Source organism: Arachis hypogaea, chromosome 2, assembly GCF_003086295.3.
Source record: "Arachis hypogaea cultivar Tifrunner chromosome 2, arahy.Tifrunner.gnm2.J5K5, whole genome shotgun sequence".
Lineage (NCBI taxonomy): Eukaryota > Viridiplantae > Streptophyta > Magnoliopsida > Fabales > Fabaceae > Arachis > Arachis hypogaea.
Window position 1 is genome coordinate 80,414,857 of NC_092037.1, and position 15,157 is coordinate 80,430,013.

General features: G+C 39.8%; 1 non-coding gene across 1 annotated transcript; it reads left to right on the forward strand.

The window, feature by feature from the left end:
* The first annotated feature begins 2,612 nt into the window (after positions 1-2,612).
* LOC112765492 (small nucleolar RNA R71) lies at positions 2,613-2,720 on the forward strand. The gene has a single exon (XR_003183796.1). It is a non-coding gene; the product is annotated as a small nucleolar RNA R71 (small nucleolar RNA).
* The last annotated feature ends 12,437 nt before the right edge of the window (positions 2,721-15,157 follow it).

The following is a 15,157-nucleotide window of genomic DNA, read 5'->3' on the forward strand; positions in this document are numbered from 1 at the left end:
TTGCCTTCCCTTTCCTCTTTCTAGAGGTTTCTCCGGCCTTAAATGCCATAAATGGTTATGGAAAAACAAAAAGCAATGCTTTTACCACACCATCTTAGAAGGTTTGCTCATCCTCGAGCAAAAGAAGAAAGAAGAGAGTAGAAGAAGAAGAAATAGAGGAGATGGAGGTGGCTTTGTGGTTCGGCCAAGGGGGAGAAGTAGTGTTTTGGTTGTGTGAAAATGAAGGAGTGAAGATGGGTTTATATAGGGGTGGAGAGAGGGGTAGGGTTCGGTCATGTGAGGGTGGGTTAGGAGGGAAAGTGGTTTGAATTTGAATGGTGAGGTAGGTGAGGTTTTATGAAGGATGGATGTGAATGGTGAGAAGAATAGTGGGATTTGATAGGTGAGGGGTTTTTGGGGAAGAGGTGTTGAGGTGATTGGTGAATGGGTGAAGAAGAGAGATAGTGTTGGGGTACGTGGGGATCCTGTGGGGTCCACAGATCCTGAGGTGTCAAGGAAAATTCATCCCTGCACCAAGTGGCGAGCAAAAATGCTCTTTATGCCAATTCTTGCGTTAAACGCCGGGCTGGTGCCCATTTCTGGTGTTTAACGCCAGCTTCTTGTCCCTTTCTGGCGTTAAACGCCAGTCTGGTGCCCCTTTCTGGCATTAAACGCCCAGAATGGTGCCAGACTGGGCATTAAACGCCCATTTGCTGCCCTTACTGGCATTTAAACACCAACAAGCTTTTCCTCCAGGGTGTGCTGTTTTTCTTTCTATTTTTCATTCTATTTTTGCTTTTTCAATTGTTTTTGTGACTTCACATGATCATCAACCTATAGAAAACATAAAATAACAATGGAAAATACATAAATATAACATTGGGTTGCCTTCCAACAAGCGCTTCTTTAATGTCAGTAGCTTGACGATTGGCCCTCATGGAGCCTCACAGATGTTCAGAGCAATGTTGGAACCTCCCAACACCAAACTTAGAGTTTGAATGTGGGGGTTCAACACCAAACTTAGAATTTGGTTGTGGCTTCCCAAAACCAAACTTAGAGCTTGACTGTGGGGGCTCTATTTGACTCTGTTTTGAGAGAAGCTCTTCATGCTTCCTCTCCATGGTTACAGAGGGATATCCTTGATCCTTAAACACAAGGGATTCTTCATTCACTTGAATGATCAATTCTCCTCTGTCAACATCAATCACAGCCTTTGCTGTGGCTAGGAAGGGTCTGCCAAGGATGATGGATTCATCCATGTACTTTCCAGTATCTAGGACTATGAAATCAGCAGGGATGTAATGGTCTTTAATCTTTACCAGAACATCCTCTACAAGTCCATAAGCTTGTTTTCTTGAATTGTCTGCCATTTCTAGTGAGATTATTGTAGCTTGTACCTAAAAGATCCCTAGCTTCTCCATTATAGAGAGAGGCATGAGGTTTATGCTTGACCCTAGGTCACATAGGGCCTTCTTGAAGGTCATGGTGCCTATGGTACAAGGTATTGAGAACCTCCCAGGGTCCTGTCACTTCTGAGGTAATTTCTGCCTAGTCAAGTCATTCAGTACTTTAGTGAGCATAGGGGGTTCATCCTCCCAAGACTCATTACCAAATAACTTGTCATTTAGTTTCATGATTGCTCCAAGGTATTTAGCAACTTGCTCTTCAGTGACATCTTCACCCTCTTCAGAGGAAGAATACTCATCAGAGCTCATGAATGGCAAAAGTAAATCCAGTGGAATCTCTATGGTCTCAGTGTGAGCCTCAGATTCCCATGGTTCCTCATTAGGGAACTCATTGGAGGCCAGTGGACGTCCATTAAGGTCTTCCTCAGTGGCGATCACTGCCTCTTCCTCCTTTCCAAATTCGGCGATGTTGATGGCCTTGCACTCTCTTTTTGGATTCTCTTCTGTATTGCTTGGAAGAGTACTAGGAGGGAGTTCAGTAACTTTCTTACTCAGCTGACCCACTTGTGCCTCCATGTTTCTAATGGAGGACCTTGTTTCAATCATGAAACTTTGGGTGGTTTTGATTAGATCAGAGACCATGGTTGCTAAGTCAGAGTGGGTCTGCTTAGAATTCTCTATCTGTTGCTGAGAAGATGATGGAAAAGGCTTGCCATTGCTAAACCTGTTTCTTCCACCATTATTGTTGTTGAAACCTTGTTGAGGTCTCTGTTGATCCTTCCATGAGAGATTTGGATGATTTCTCCATGAGAGATTATAGGTGTTTCCATAGGGTTCTCCCATGTAATTCACCTCTTCCATTGAAGGGTTCTCAGGATCATAAGCTTCTTCTTCAGATGAAGCATCCTTAGTACTGCCTAGTGCAGCTTGCATTCCAGACAGACTTTGAGAAATCATATTGACTTACTGGGTCCATATTTTTTTCTGAGCCAATATGGCATTCAGAGTATCAATCTCAAGAACTCCTTTCTTCTGATTCGTCCCATTGTTCACAGGATTCCTTTCAGAAGTGTACATGAATTGGTTATTTGCAACCATTTCAATGAGTTCTTGAGCTTCTGCAGGCGTCTTTTTCAGATGAAGAGATCCTCCAGCAGAGCTGTCCAATGACATCTTGGACAGTTCAGACAAACCATTATAGAAGATACCTATGATGCTCCATTCAGAAAGCATGTCAGAAGGACATTTTCTGATCAATTGTTTGTATCTTTCCCAAGCTTCATAGAGGGATTCACCTTCCTTCTGTCTGAAGCTTTGGACTTCCACTCTAAGCTTACTCAATATTTGAGGTGGAAAGAACTTTGCCAAGAAGGCATTGACTAGCTTTTCCCAAGAGTTCAGGCTTTCTTTAGGTTGTGAGTCTAACCATATCCTAGCTCTGTCTCTTACAGCAAAAGGGAATAGCATAAGTCTGTAGACCTTAGGGTCAACCCCATTAGTCTTGATAGTGTCACAGATTTACAAGAATTTAGCTAAAAATTGATGAGGATCTTCCAATGGAAGTCCATGGAACTTGCAATTCTGTTGTATTAGAGAAACTAATTGAGGCTTAAGCTCAAAGTTGTTTGCTCCAATGGCAGGGATAGAGATGCTTCTCCCATAGAAGTCGGGAGTAGGTGCAGTAAAGTCACCCAGCACCTTCCTTGCATTGTTAGCATTGTTGTTGTTTTCGGCTGCCATGTCTTCTTCTTGTTTGAAGATTTCTGTTAGGTCCTCTACAGAGAGTTGTGCTTTAGCTTTTCTTAGCTTTCGCTTCAAGGTCCTTTTAGGTTCAGGGTCAGCCTCAACAAGAATGCTTTTGTCTTTGCTCCTGCTCATATGAAAGAGAAGAGAACAAGAAAGTATGGAATCCTCTATGTCACAGTATAGAGATTCCTTGATGTGTCAGAGGAAATGAAAAATAGAAAGAGAAGGTAGAAGAATTCCAACTTATCAAGAAAGATAGAGTTCGAATTGTGCATTGAGGAGAAATGTTAGTCCATAAATAGAAGGATGTGAAAAGAGGGGAAGAATTTTTCAAAAATAAAGTAAAAGATTTTAAAAGAATTCTGAAAAATGATAAATGATTTTCGAAAACTATGATTTGAAAGAAATTAGTGATTTTTTTGAAAAATATTTTGAAATTAGAAATCAAAAAGATATGATTTGAAAAATATTTTGAAAAAGATGTGATTAAAAAGATATGATTGAAAAGTTATGGTTTTAAAAAGATATGATTGAAAAGATATGATTGAAAAACAATTTAAAAAGATTTGATTTTGAAAATTAATGACTTGGCTAACAAGAAAAGATATGATTCAAACATTAAACCTTTCTCAACAGAAAAGGCAACATACTTGAAATGTTGAATCAAATCATTAATTGTTAGCAAGTATTTTTGGAAATGGAAAGAAATTGATTTTGAAAATATATGATTGAAAAGATATGATTTGAAAAAGATTTGATTAAAAACTATGAAAACTTGAAAAAAAATTGAATTAAAAACAGAATCTTCACTCTTGTGCCATCCTGGCGTTAAACGCCCAAAATGCAACCCTTTTGGGCGTTAAACGCCCAGCCAGGTATCCAGGCTGGCGTTTAAACGCCAATTTTCCTTCCTCACTGGGTGTTTTGAATACCCAGCTTTTTCTGTGTAATTCCTCTACTGTATGTTCTGAATCTTCAATTCTCTGTATTATTGACTTGAAAAGACACAAATTAAAATTTTTTTGGATTTTTAATGAACAATCAAAATGCAACTAAACATGGAAAACTAAAATCAAACAAGAAATGCATGCAAGACACCAAACTTAGAAGTTTGTATACTATTGACACTAACAAATTGAGAATGCATATGAGAAATAACAAAACACTAAAGACAAGAGAATTTAAAGATCAGAGAAAGTAAATCATCAAGAACAACTTGAAGATCAATGAAGACACATGAAAAATGCAAGAAGAACAGAAACATGCAATTGACACCAAACTTAGAATTAGACACCAGACTCAAACAAGAAATATTTTTGGTTTTTATGATTTTGTAATTTTTTTGGATTTTTTGAAATTTATGTGGAAAAGAAAATAAAGAGATTCAAAATTTTTAATAAGAATTCAAGGAATCATGCAATGTTAGTCTAAAGCTTTAGTCTAAAGAAATTAGACATGGCTAGCCAAGCTTTAGCAGGACATTGCATTCAAGAGCTAAATTGATGAGAATCAATCAGCTTTGGTGATGATGAAACATCACCTTGAAACACTATAATTCATTCTTAAAAATTCTGAAAAATACCTAATCTAAGCAACAAGATGAACCGTCAGTTGTCCAAACTGAAACAATCCCCGGCAACGGCGCCAAAAATTTGGTGCACGAAATTGTGATCATCAATGGCTCCATCAACATGGTACGCTCAATTGCAATCTCAAATCTTTATCACAACTTCGCACAACTAACCAGCAAGTGCACTGGGTCGTCCAAGTAATAAACCTTACGCGAGTAAGGGTCGATCCGAGGGAGATTGTTGGTATGAAGCAAGCTATGGTCATCTTGTAAATCTCAGTCAGGTAGATTCAAATGGTTATGGATAATTTATGAATATAGCATAAAATAAAGATAATATGCTTATGTAATTCATTGGTGAGAATTTCAGCTAAGCGTATGGAGATGCTTTGTCTTTTCCGTCTCTCTGCTTTCCTATTGTCTTCATCCAATCCTTCTTACTCCTTTCCATGGCAAGCTGTATGTTGGGCATCACCGTTGTCAGTGGCTACAGTCCCATCCTCTCAGTGAAAGTGTTCAACGCGCTCTGTCACAGCACGGCTATTCAGCTGTCGGTTCTCGATCATGTCAGAATAGAATCCAGTGATTCTTTTGCGTCTGTCACTAACGCCCCACAATCGCGAGTTTGAAGCTCGTCACAGTCATTCAATCCTTGAATCCTACTCAGAATACCACAGACAAGGTTTAGACCTTCCGAATTCTCTTGAATGCCGCCATCAATTCTAGCTTATACCACGAAGATTCCGATTAAGGGATCCAAGAGATATCCACTCAATCTAAGGTAGAACGGAGGGGGTTGTCAAGCACTCGTTCATAAGTGAGAATGATGATGAGTGTCACGGATCATCACATTCATCAAGTTTGAGGAACAAGTGATATCATGGAACAAGAATAAGCTGAATTGAATAGAAGAACAATAGTAATTGCATTAATACTCGAGGTACAGCAGAGCTCCACACCATAATCTATGGTGTGTGGAAACTCCACCGTTGAAAATACATAAGAACAAGGTCTAGGCATGGCCGAATGGCCAGCCTCCCAAAGAGGGTTCAATCATAAAAACATGATCAACAGATCTCTAGTGATCGAAAGACGAAAGTACAATAACAAAAGGTCCTATTTGTAGATAACTAGTAGCTTAGGGTTTACAAATATGAGTAAATGACATAAAAATCCACTTCCGGGCCCACTTGGTGTGTGCTTGGGCTGATCATTGAAGCATTTTCGTGTAGAGACTTCTCTTGGAGTTAAACGCCATCTTTTGTGCCAGTTTGGGCGTTTAACTCCCATTCTTGTGCTAGTTCCGGCGTTAAACACCGGGCAGTTTTGAGCTGATTTGCAACGCCGGTTTGGGCCATGAAATCTCGGGCAAAGTATAGACTATTGCACATTGCTGGAAAGCCCAGGATGTCTACTTTCCAACGCAATTGAGAGCGCGCCAATTGGGTTTCTGTAGTTCTAGAAAATCCACTTCGAGTGCAGGGAGGTCAGAATTCAACAGCATCTGCAGTCCTTTTCAGCCTCTGAATCAGATTTTTGCTCAGATCCATCAATTTTAGCCAGAAAATACCTGAAATCACCAAAAAACACACAAACTCATAGTAAAGTCTAGAAAAGTGAATTTTAACTAAAAACTAATAAAAATATAATAAAAACTAACTAAAACATACTAAAAACATACCAAAAATAATGCCAAAAAGCGTATAAATTTTTCGCTCATCACAACACCAAAGTTAAATTATTGCTTGTCCCCAAGCAACTGAAAATCAAATAAGATAAAAAGAAGAGAATATGCAATGAATTCCAAAAACATCTATAAAGATCAGTATTAATTAGATGAGCGGGGCTTTTAGCTTTTTGCCTCTGAACAGTTTTGGCATCTCACTCTATCCTTTGAAATTCAGAATGATTGGCTTCTATAGGAACTCAGAATCGAGATAGTGTTATTGATTCTCCTAGTTAAGTATGATGATTCTTGAACATAGCTACTTTATGAGTCTTGGCCGTGAACCAAAGCACTCTGTCTTGATGTGTGGAAAACGATCCAACACAAAACTCACCGGCAAGTGTACCGGGTCGCATCAAGTAATAATAACTCACATGAGTGAGGTCGATCCCACAGGGATTGAAGGATTGAGCAATTTTAGTGTAGTGGGTGATTTAGTCAAGCGAATCAAGTTTTGGTTGAGTGATTTGTGTTTAACAAGAAGTAAATGACAGTAAATGTAAAGGGGGAAGGGAAAAGTGCAGTAAATTGAAGAACAGGATTGTAAAATTGCAGAATCTTAAAGAGCAAGAAAGTAAATGACTGAAACTTAAAGTGCAAGAAACTTAAATTGCAGTAACTTAAATGGCAAGAAAGATAAATGGCTTGAATATAAAAGGGAATTGAGGAATAGGATTGCAAGATCTAAACAAAGAAGAAGTAAATTGCAACAATTAAGAAAGCTAGAATTAAATCAGAAGCAATAAGCATTCAAACAGAACTGAAATAAAATGTAGCAGAGGTTCACAGAAGAACCAAAAGTAAAATTGGGTCTCAGGTCTCAAGAAACTAGGTAGCAGAGCCTAGATCTCTATTTGCCTTCCTAGATCCAAAGTAACTAAGCAATTGACAGAAAATTAAAGAAGAAGTAATAGAAGAACAGAATTGGAATTGAATTATGCAGAAAACAAGGTGCAAAGAGCTTGAATGGGAATTGGGACAGAATTTTCCCAATTTCACACACCCAAAACTCAGAAACAGAAGAGTAGAATTGCCCAAGGGAAATGAGGAAGGAGATCAGTCAATTCTCCCTTGATCCTCTGAGTGCTCGGACAAGTCTCTCAAGAAAGCTCAAAGAAAATGAAATTCAAAAGCTAAGACAAGAGTAAGTTAAAAGGTAAAAATTCAAAAGAAGGTAAAAAGGTCCTAATTACATCAAACTAGCTTCTATATATACACTTTCTATTCTTGGATTTTGGGATTTGGATGGGCTTTTGATTTGGTGAAGAAATGAATTAAAATGGGAATTTAATTTAAATTTTCGGCCCATGAGATTCACTCCCAGGAGGCTGCCCTGCCCTTGTGGAGGGCAGGGCAGAAAATTGATGCTTGGTGCTAGCAATTGGTGCGGCCATGGTGTGAGTTGGTGCAGCGTGGTGCGCCAGAGGTTGCCTTGCCCGCGCCAAGGGCAGGGCAGAAAAGTTGGTGCTGCCAGGGTTGAGGAGTGCGCGCGTTGGTGCTGCCAAGGTTGAAAATTGGTGCGCCAGGAAGAAAATTGGTGCGCCAGGATGTGCGTTGGTGCGTGGGACGCTGCCCTGCCCGCGCCAAGGGCAGGGCAGGAAGAGTTTGATGCGCCAGGGATGTTGGTGCGCGCGGTTGGTGCTGCCAGGAACAAAACTTGGTGCGCGCATTTTGCTTCTTGGTGCGCCACTTCAAATGCTGCCCTGCCCGCGCCAAGGGCAGGGCAGAGTTGCCATATTGCACGCCCGTGTTCGAACCTGGGCGGATACACACGCTTTATTAATTTTCTTGATTTCTTGGCACGGCAATGGGTCTTAGAGCTTGGCTTCCTCATGGTTCTTTGTTCGAACCTTGTGGCATGCATGGGTGATATTTTTTTGTTGAATTTCTTCCTTGTAGAGCCCGATTCTGCCCTCCACAAGGGCAGGGCAGAGTTTGCTTTCTCTTGGTCCCAAGGCACCATTTTGTGCTCTGCCCTTGTAGTGGGCAGGGCAGAGTTGCCTATTCTTGTTTGGTTCTCTATGTTGCTCTCCTAGAGGGCATTCTGCCCTTGTGGAGGGCAATGTTGCTTCCCCCATTAGTTACGGCACGCTTCTCTCCTCTTTGGCCACGCTTTCCTTTTCTTGTGTTACGCTTCTTAGGCCACGCTTTTCATTTTCTTTTCTTTTCTTCACCTACAATAAACCAAACAACCACTCAAAGTATCACTAAATTCAAGAGGCTTATAAATCAATTAAAATTCAATCAAAATTAGCTTAAACCTCATGATTTAACATTAATTTCATGGTGGTTGCTTGATTTAGAGAAGTTATGCATTTTCACTCCAAATCACTTACTTAGGATGCAAGAAAGTGCATAAATGCTAACAAAACAAGTGAAATTAGCTTAAAAAATGGGTATATGATGACTTGTCATCACAACACCAAACTTAAATCTTGCTTGTCCCCAAGCAAGCATCAAAACTAAGAGTAAATGAAATGAATAAGAAAAGAATGCATATCCTTATTATGCAGATAGCAGAACTTGATCTATGGGGCATTTATGCAGACAATGACAACTCATTTATTGTTGCTGCTGCATAATACACATTTTGCATCAAAGGGTTGCTAAACTTGCTGTTATAAGACTCACCTTTTGATTACTCCCTTGCTAACTCTTCTTGGCTTATAATGCTTTAACAAGCTTATTATTCTTTTAGAGGTTGGATGTCAAATGCTGCAGCATAGCCTTTGGCTTTATTTTCTTTTCTTTTGCTCAACATCTTTCCACCACAGACACATGGCTCACTAATTCTTCCTAGGATCATTGATGCCCAGCATCTCTTTGGATCACTAAGTGCTTTGTATCTAAGTTGCTCTTTATTGTGGATTTTCAATTGGCCATCCCAAATCAGTTGATCTAAGTGACCGGGTTTCAAAATACCCCTTAGAATTTACTCATCCAAGCAGATCTCAGTACAAGAACACCACAGGCATTTATCCTAAGGTTCAAACCATTGGTGTCCAACCTTTATTCTTTGTTTTTCTTGCCGTTTTGGCTTTTTCCTTCCTTTTTCTTTCTGTTTTTGTTACCAAGGGTTGTTTCATTCTTGATAAAAGTCTTTGTAACAGCAAGCCAACTCACAATTGGATGAGAATGATATTATGCAACAATTATTTCATGAGTCATGCATTTAATCTAACACATATGCCACCACCAACTTCCATTCATACTTATGCAACATTGGATATTTTACTTTTCAATTCAAACCAAACTCTTTTATTTAAGCATATGGGAAACAAAGCAATTTTCAAGCTAAGTGATGGATACAAGCATTATGCAGATTTATCATTTTTCTAGCTATTTATTAACTAACTAAAATGAAAAGCAAAGAACAGAAAATGCATAAAGTGAAAGAGATAAACGATGGAGGCATATCATGTTTCAGACATGCATCTCCTTATTAGAGACATGAAAGAGGAAGTAGGAAAGAACTTTGCCACCTTCTAATGGTCATGGCTGCTGCTTGATTCTCCCTTCTTCTTCTTTCTCTTCCCTGTCTTGGAGTAGTCTCGGATCTCTTCACCAGGACATCTTCTACCCCAAACAGAATCTAAGAGTCCTTTGAGCCCAAAGTCTTCCAATCTGTTAAAGGTTGACTCAGTGTATTGATGAGATCTTGCTTGTTGCTTGGCTAGGAATTCAGGGCATTGCTCAAATGGCTTGATCTCAGGATTGAGTGTTGGCAGATTGTGGGTCAAGTACTCCAACCTTGCTTGCATGTTTTCATCATACTCCATTCTTTGTACGTGTCTAACTTCTCCTAAGGTATGATGAACATTCTTCCATTGATACAGGTTGTGACTATATTCCTCTGCTTTAGCTTGACTAAAATACAGCTTATCATATGATTCTTTGAATTCTTTGTATTGCTCTTTTTGCCCTTCAAGAATCTGTGCTTGAAATTCTTGCTGCTGAGTCATCATTTGTTGTTGCCATCTCTCTTGTTTTTCCTCCATTTGATGCTGCCAAGCTTCTCGTTCTTCTCTTTCTTTCAAGAATTGTTCCATGAATTCAGGATGGGGCTCTAGATATTTCTCTCGGCCTTCTTGATTTTGACCTTGTTGAGCCTGCATGAGTTGATGAGATAATTCTTCAATTGATCTTTGCAATTGGCTCATATCAATGGCATCATAAGCTTGATTTCGTCCTTCCTCTCTTTGTGCTCTTCTTTGTCTAGGAGCTACTACCCCTTCTTGATCTTCTTCTTCATTAATTCCCTCCATGCTCTTCTTGGTGATTCCTTTTCCTACCTTCACTTTTGTTGTGTCCTCATCTTCAAAGATTACATTAGCTCTGTTACATAGCCTTTAGATGGTGCTTGGATGTCCAAGACCTTTTGACTTGCTTGTGCTATCGGCCATTTCTTGAATACTGTCGGCTATGAGTTGTGCAACATTGATCTCACCTCCATGCAAGATGCAGTGTGTCAATAGTGCTCGTTTGATTGTGACCCAAGAGGCATTTCCAGTAGGAAGGATGGATCTCCTCACTATTTCAAACCATCCCTTAGCCACAGGAGTAAGATTTATCCTCCTTATGTGACTTGGAACCCCCTTTGAATCTCTTTCCCAATCTGTATTTTCCATGCATATCCCTTGCAGGATCTCATCAGGATTATTTTCCCGTTGCAATCTAGCCTCATAACTAAGCTCTGGATAGGTTATAGTTCTCAACTTGAGGGCTCTTGTGATAGCAGCTGGGCTAAAACTCACTTCAACCCCTTTGACATAGCTTGTGTAAGGAGCACTATTTTTGTTTTCTTTTGTAGCATTTGCATAAAACTCCCTAATCATTACTGCACTGATGTCAGTCAGAGGAGCACACAAGAGTTCCCACCTTCTTTCTCTAGTAATTTGCCTCATAATGGGGTATTCTCCTTCCCTCAAATCAAGGCCTTTCTCATAGATAACATTCTTTGCCACCATGAACCTATGATATCTCCCTTCATGGAATTGGGATCTAAACTTGCTTGCATCAAATTGTGGAGGTTCGGTCACCATAGGTTCTTTTCCCAGCCTTCTTTTTGAGCTTGAGGAGGCCATTGAAATTGAATTGAAAAGGAAGAGGAAGTGAGAGTAGAAGAGATATGTGTTGTGTTTGGGGTGAATTTTGGTTCTGTTTTGATGTGTGAGGTAAAGGGAATTATGTTGATTTTGGAAGTGGAATAGAGTGTGGTTTCATATGAAAGTGGCTTGAATGAGAGTGACTATGCCGTGTTGGTGCAACGGCTATTAATAGGCCATGTTTCCAAGCTTTTCAACAAAACCACAATGAATGAATGAAGAAGGAACCGTTAGTGTTCATGAAGGGCTGAGATTGGTTTGCTCATTCAAGGAATGCATGAGATGGACGGCTTGCATGCATGGTTGAGGCGTGACGAGGATCCTCCTCCCATTGGCTGCATGCACTTCGGTGTCCAATGTTGCATGCATGCAAATTTTGTTCCCCATGAGCACGTTCTCCTAGGCACATGTGACCTCCCTCACATAGCTCCTCCTAGCTATGGCCCTTCCTTGTGTTTGTCTTAACTTTTTTTTTCTCCTGCATAAATCAAAACAGCAAGCTTAGAGTATAATATAACCGTGACAACTTATTTGCACTAATAATAAAAAAAAATTGTTTTGGTTTGTTTAATAGTTATAAAAAAAATTTTTTTTTTTGTGATCAATTGTGTCCCTAAATAAAATGTTAAAAGTTGGTGAACACCAAACTTATATTTTATTGAGGGGATGGCTTAACAATGCAAACCGTTCTCACAATTGATGCATTTTTTTTTAAAAAAAAATTGATGTATGATCCTTTATCTGTATGGTTTTGAGTTTATGATTGGAAAATGATCCTCTGATCATTGTTGCATATGCAGACACCAAACTTAGTGTTTGGTCACATGCTTTATCAAAAGACTTATGCATATGCTCTAAAAGACAATACTCTTCTTTGAACAATGAGCTTGGGTGTGCCTTAAGGTACACCAAACTTAGAAGTTTGCCATGTGCTTCAAAATGATATATGCATTTACCAGGCATGAAAATTCAAAATCATATTCAGAGGAATCATAGCTTATTAAATGAAAGAGAAGACAGAAATCTTAAACCATGGGTTGCCTCCCATGAAGCGCTCTTTTATTGTCATTAGCTTGACATTGACCTCCCTTTAAGGTGGTTGATGTTGCTGATGTCTCAATTTGTCACCTCTCACTGTCAGCTTTCTCTGTGTGCTTTGATGCTCAATTTCCATATGCTCAAAAGAAAGAATTTGGTTGACAGTGTAATAATCTTCTGCTCCATGCTGTTGATATACTAGTTGCACCTTATCACCCTTAGAGAATCCTTCAGTTGGGATTTTCTTGTTCTTCCACCCTTTGTGAGCCTTTTTCTTGCTCTTCACCCTTTTCTTGCTTGTTGATCTTTTTTTCTTGACAGTTACCTGAGTTGTAATGCCTTCCTTCTTGCTGATCACCCCTGCTTCCTTGTGAATCCCCTTTTCTTCTTGTATCTGTTTGTTTATCTGTTCCACTTCCTTTTCAGTTGATTGCTTTGGAAGGAGATCATCACTCATTCTGCTTGTTTCTTCATCCATTTGTAATTCTGGGAAGACTTTCAGGATGATGCTCTCCTCATGCATCCTGAGGGTTAACTCTCCTTGCTCTATGTCCACAATGGCTCTAGCAGTGGCCAAAAATGGTCGACCAAGTATTATGGAGTCACTTCCATTTTCTGAAGAATCCAGGATTACAAAATCTGCTGGATAGATGAACCTGTCAACCTTAACTAAAAGGTTCTCAATCAGCCCCTTAGGATATACTATTGATTGGTCCACCAATTCCAAAGTCATCTCTGTTGGTTTCACCTCCTCTATGCCAAGCTTTTTCACTAGAGAATATGGGATTAGATTTATGCTTGCTCCTAGATCGCACATCCCTTTGTTAATGAACAGATTTCCAATAGTGCATGGTAAGAAGAAACCTCCAGGGTCCTCAAGCTTGGGAGGGAGTCCCTTTTTAATGAGTGCACTACATTCTTCACTTAGCATTACAGTCTCCTTCTCATTCCAATCTCTTTTCTTGTTGATGAGCTCCTTTAAGAACTTGGCATACAGGGGCATTTGCTCCAAAGCCTCTGCCAAAGGTATGTTAATCTCTAGCTTCTTGAAAGTCTCAAGAAATTTGTGGAAGTGCTGATCCTTTGTTTCCTTGTGAAATCTCTGTGGATAAGGTAGTGGTGGTGTTGAGCTCTTCACCACTTGATGCTGTTTTGGAATTGGTTCCTCCAAGATCTTCTTTCCTTTCTTCAAATTCTGTGGCTTGTTGTCTTCCTCTGTGAGCTTTTCTGGAGTATTCTTGCTTATCTTGTCTCTGTTGATGGTTTCATCATTCTTTGTTGGCTCAGTGTCATTCTCCATAAGCTTCTTTGTTGCTCCTTGACTACCATCCACTAATACTTTTCCACTTCTTAGTTGCACAACCTTGCATTCTTCCTTTGGGTTGGGAATGGTGTCACTGGGTAGTGAACTTGATGGCTTCTCAACAGAAATCTTCTTGGAGATTTGTCCAATCTGCCTCTCTAGGTTCTTCATGGAGGCTTCTTGATTCTTGGTTGTTAATTCTTGGTTCTTCATTAGTTTCTCCATGAGCATCTCTAGATTAGTGATTCTCTGTGAGTCTTGTGAGATGGTTTGATTTTGGGGTGTTGATGGATGAAGATAAGTGTTTTGGTTAGTTGGGTGGTTATTGGGTTGGTATTGGTTAGAATTTGGGTAGTTGTTTTGTGGTTTTCTGTATGAGTTTTGGTTAGTGTTTGGCTGGGGGTTGTGGTTTGTGTTTTTCCAATTGTTTTGGCCTGTGTTTCTTTGCCATGGTTGTTGGTTTTGATTATGGTTGTCTCCCCATCTGAGGTTGGGATGGTTCTTCCAAGATGGATTGTAAGTATCACCATAGACTTCATTTGTTCCAGGATTTTGGTTGTGCATATATTGGACTTGCTCTTGTTGTTGCTCTTCTTGAGTTTCTTCACTTTGCACCCAAGTGATTGGAGGTTGGCTTGTGGTGCTCACTGCTGCCACTTGCAAGCCATCAATTCTCTTAGCCATTTGTTCAAATTGTTGTTGAATCTGCTGCTGCATCATCTTGTTTTGAGCTAAGATTGAATCAACTCCTTCCAACTCCATGACTCCTCTTCTCTGTGATGGTTGGCGTTGTCTTTGATGAGCAAAGAAATATTGGTTGTTGGCCACCATATCAATGAGGTTTTGAGCTTCCTCTGTGGTCTTCATGAGTTGTAGAGAGCCTCCGGCAGAGTGATCAAGAGCTTCTTGAGCTTTAAGAGTGAGTCCCTCATAGAAGTTTTGTAACTTATCCCACTCAGTGAACATCTCTGGTGGACATTTCCTCAATAGAGCCTTATATCTTTCCCATGCTTCATATAAGTTCTCGGCCTCCAATTGAGTGAATGTTTGAACCTCAGTCTTCAACCTTAGGATCCTTTGAGGTGGATAGAATTTGGCAAGGAACTTGCTCACCAAGTCATCCCAAGTGTTGATGCTTTCTTTTGGAAAGGTCTCTAACCATTGAGTAGCTTTATCTCTGAGAGAGAATGGGAAGAGCAGCAACTTGTAGCTATCAGGGGGCACACCATTTGTTTTCACTGTGTCACAGATTCTCAAGAAGGTGGATAGATGTTGATTTGGATC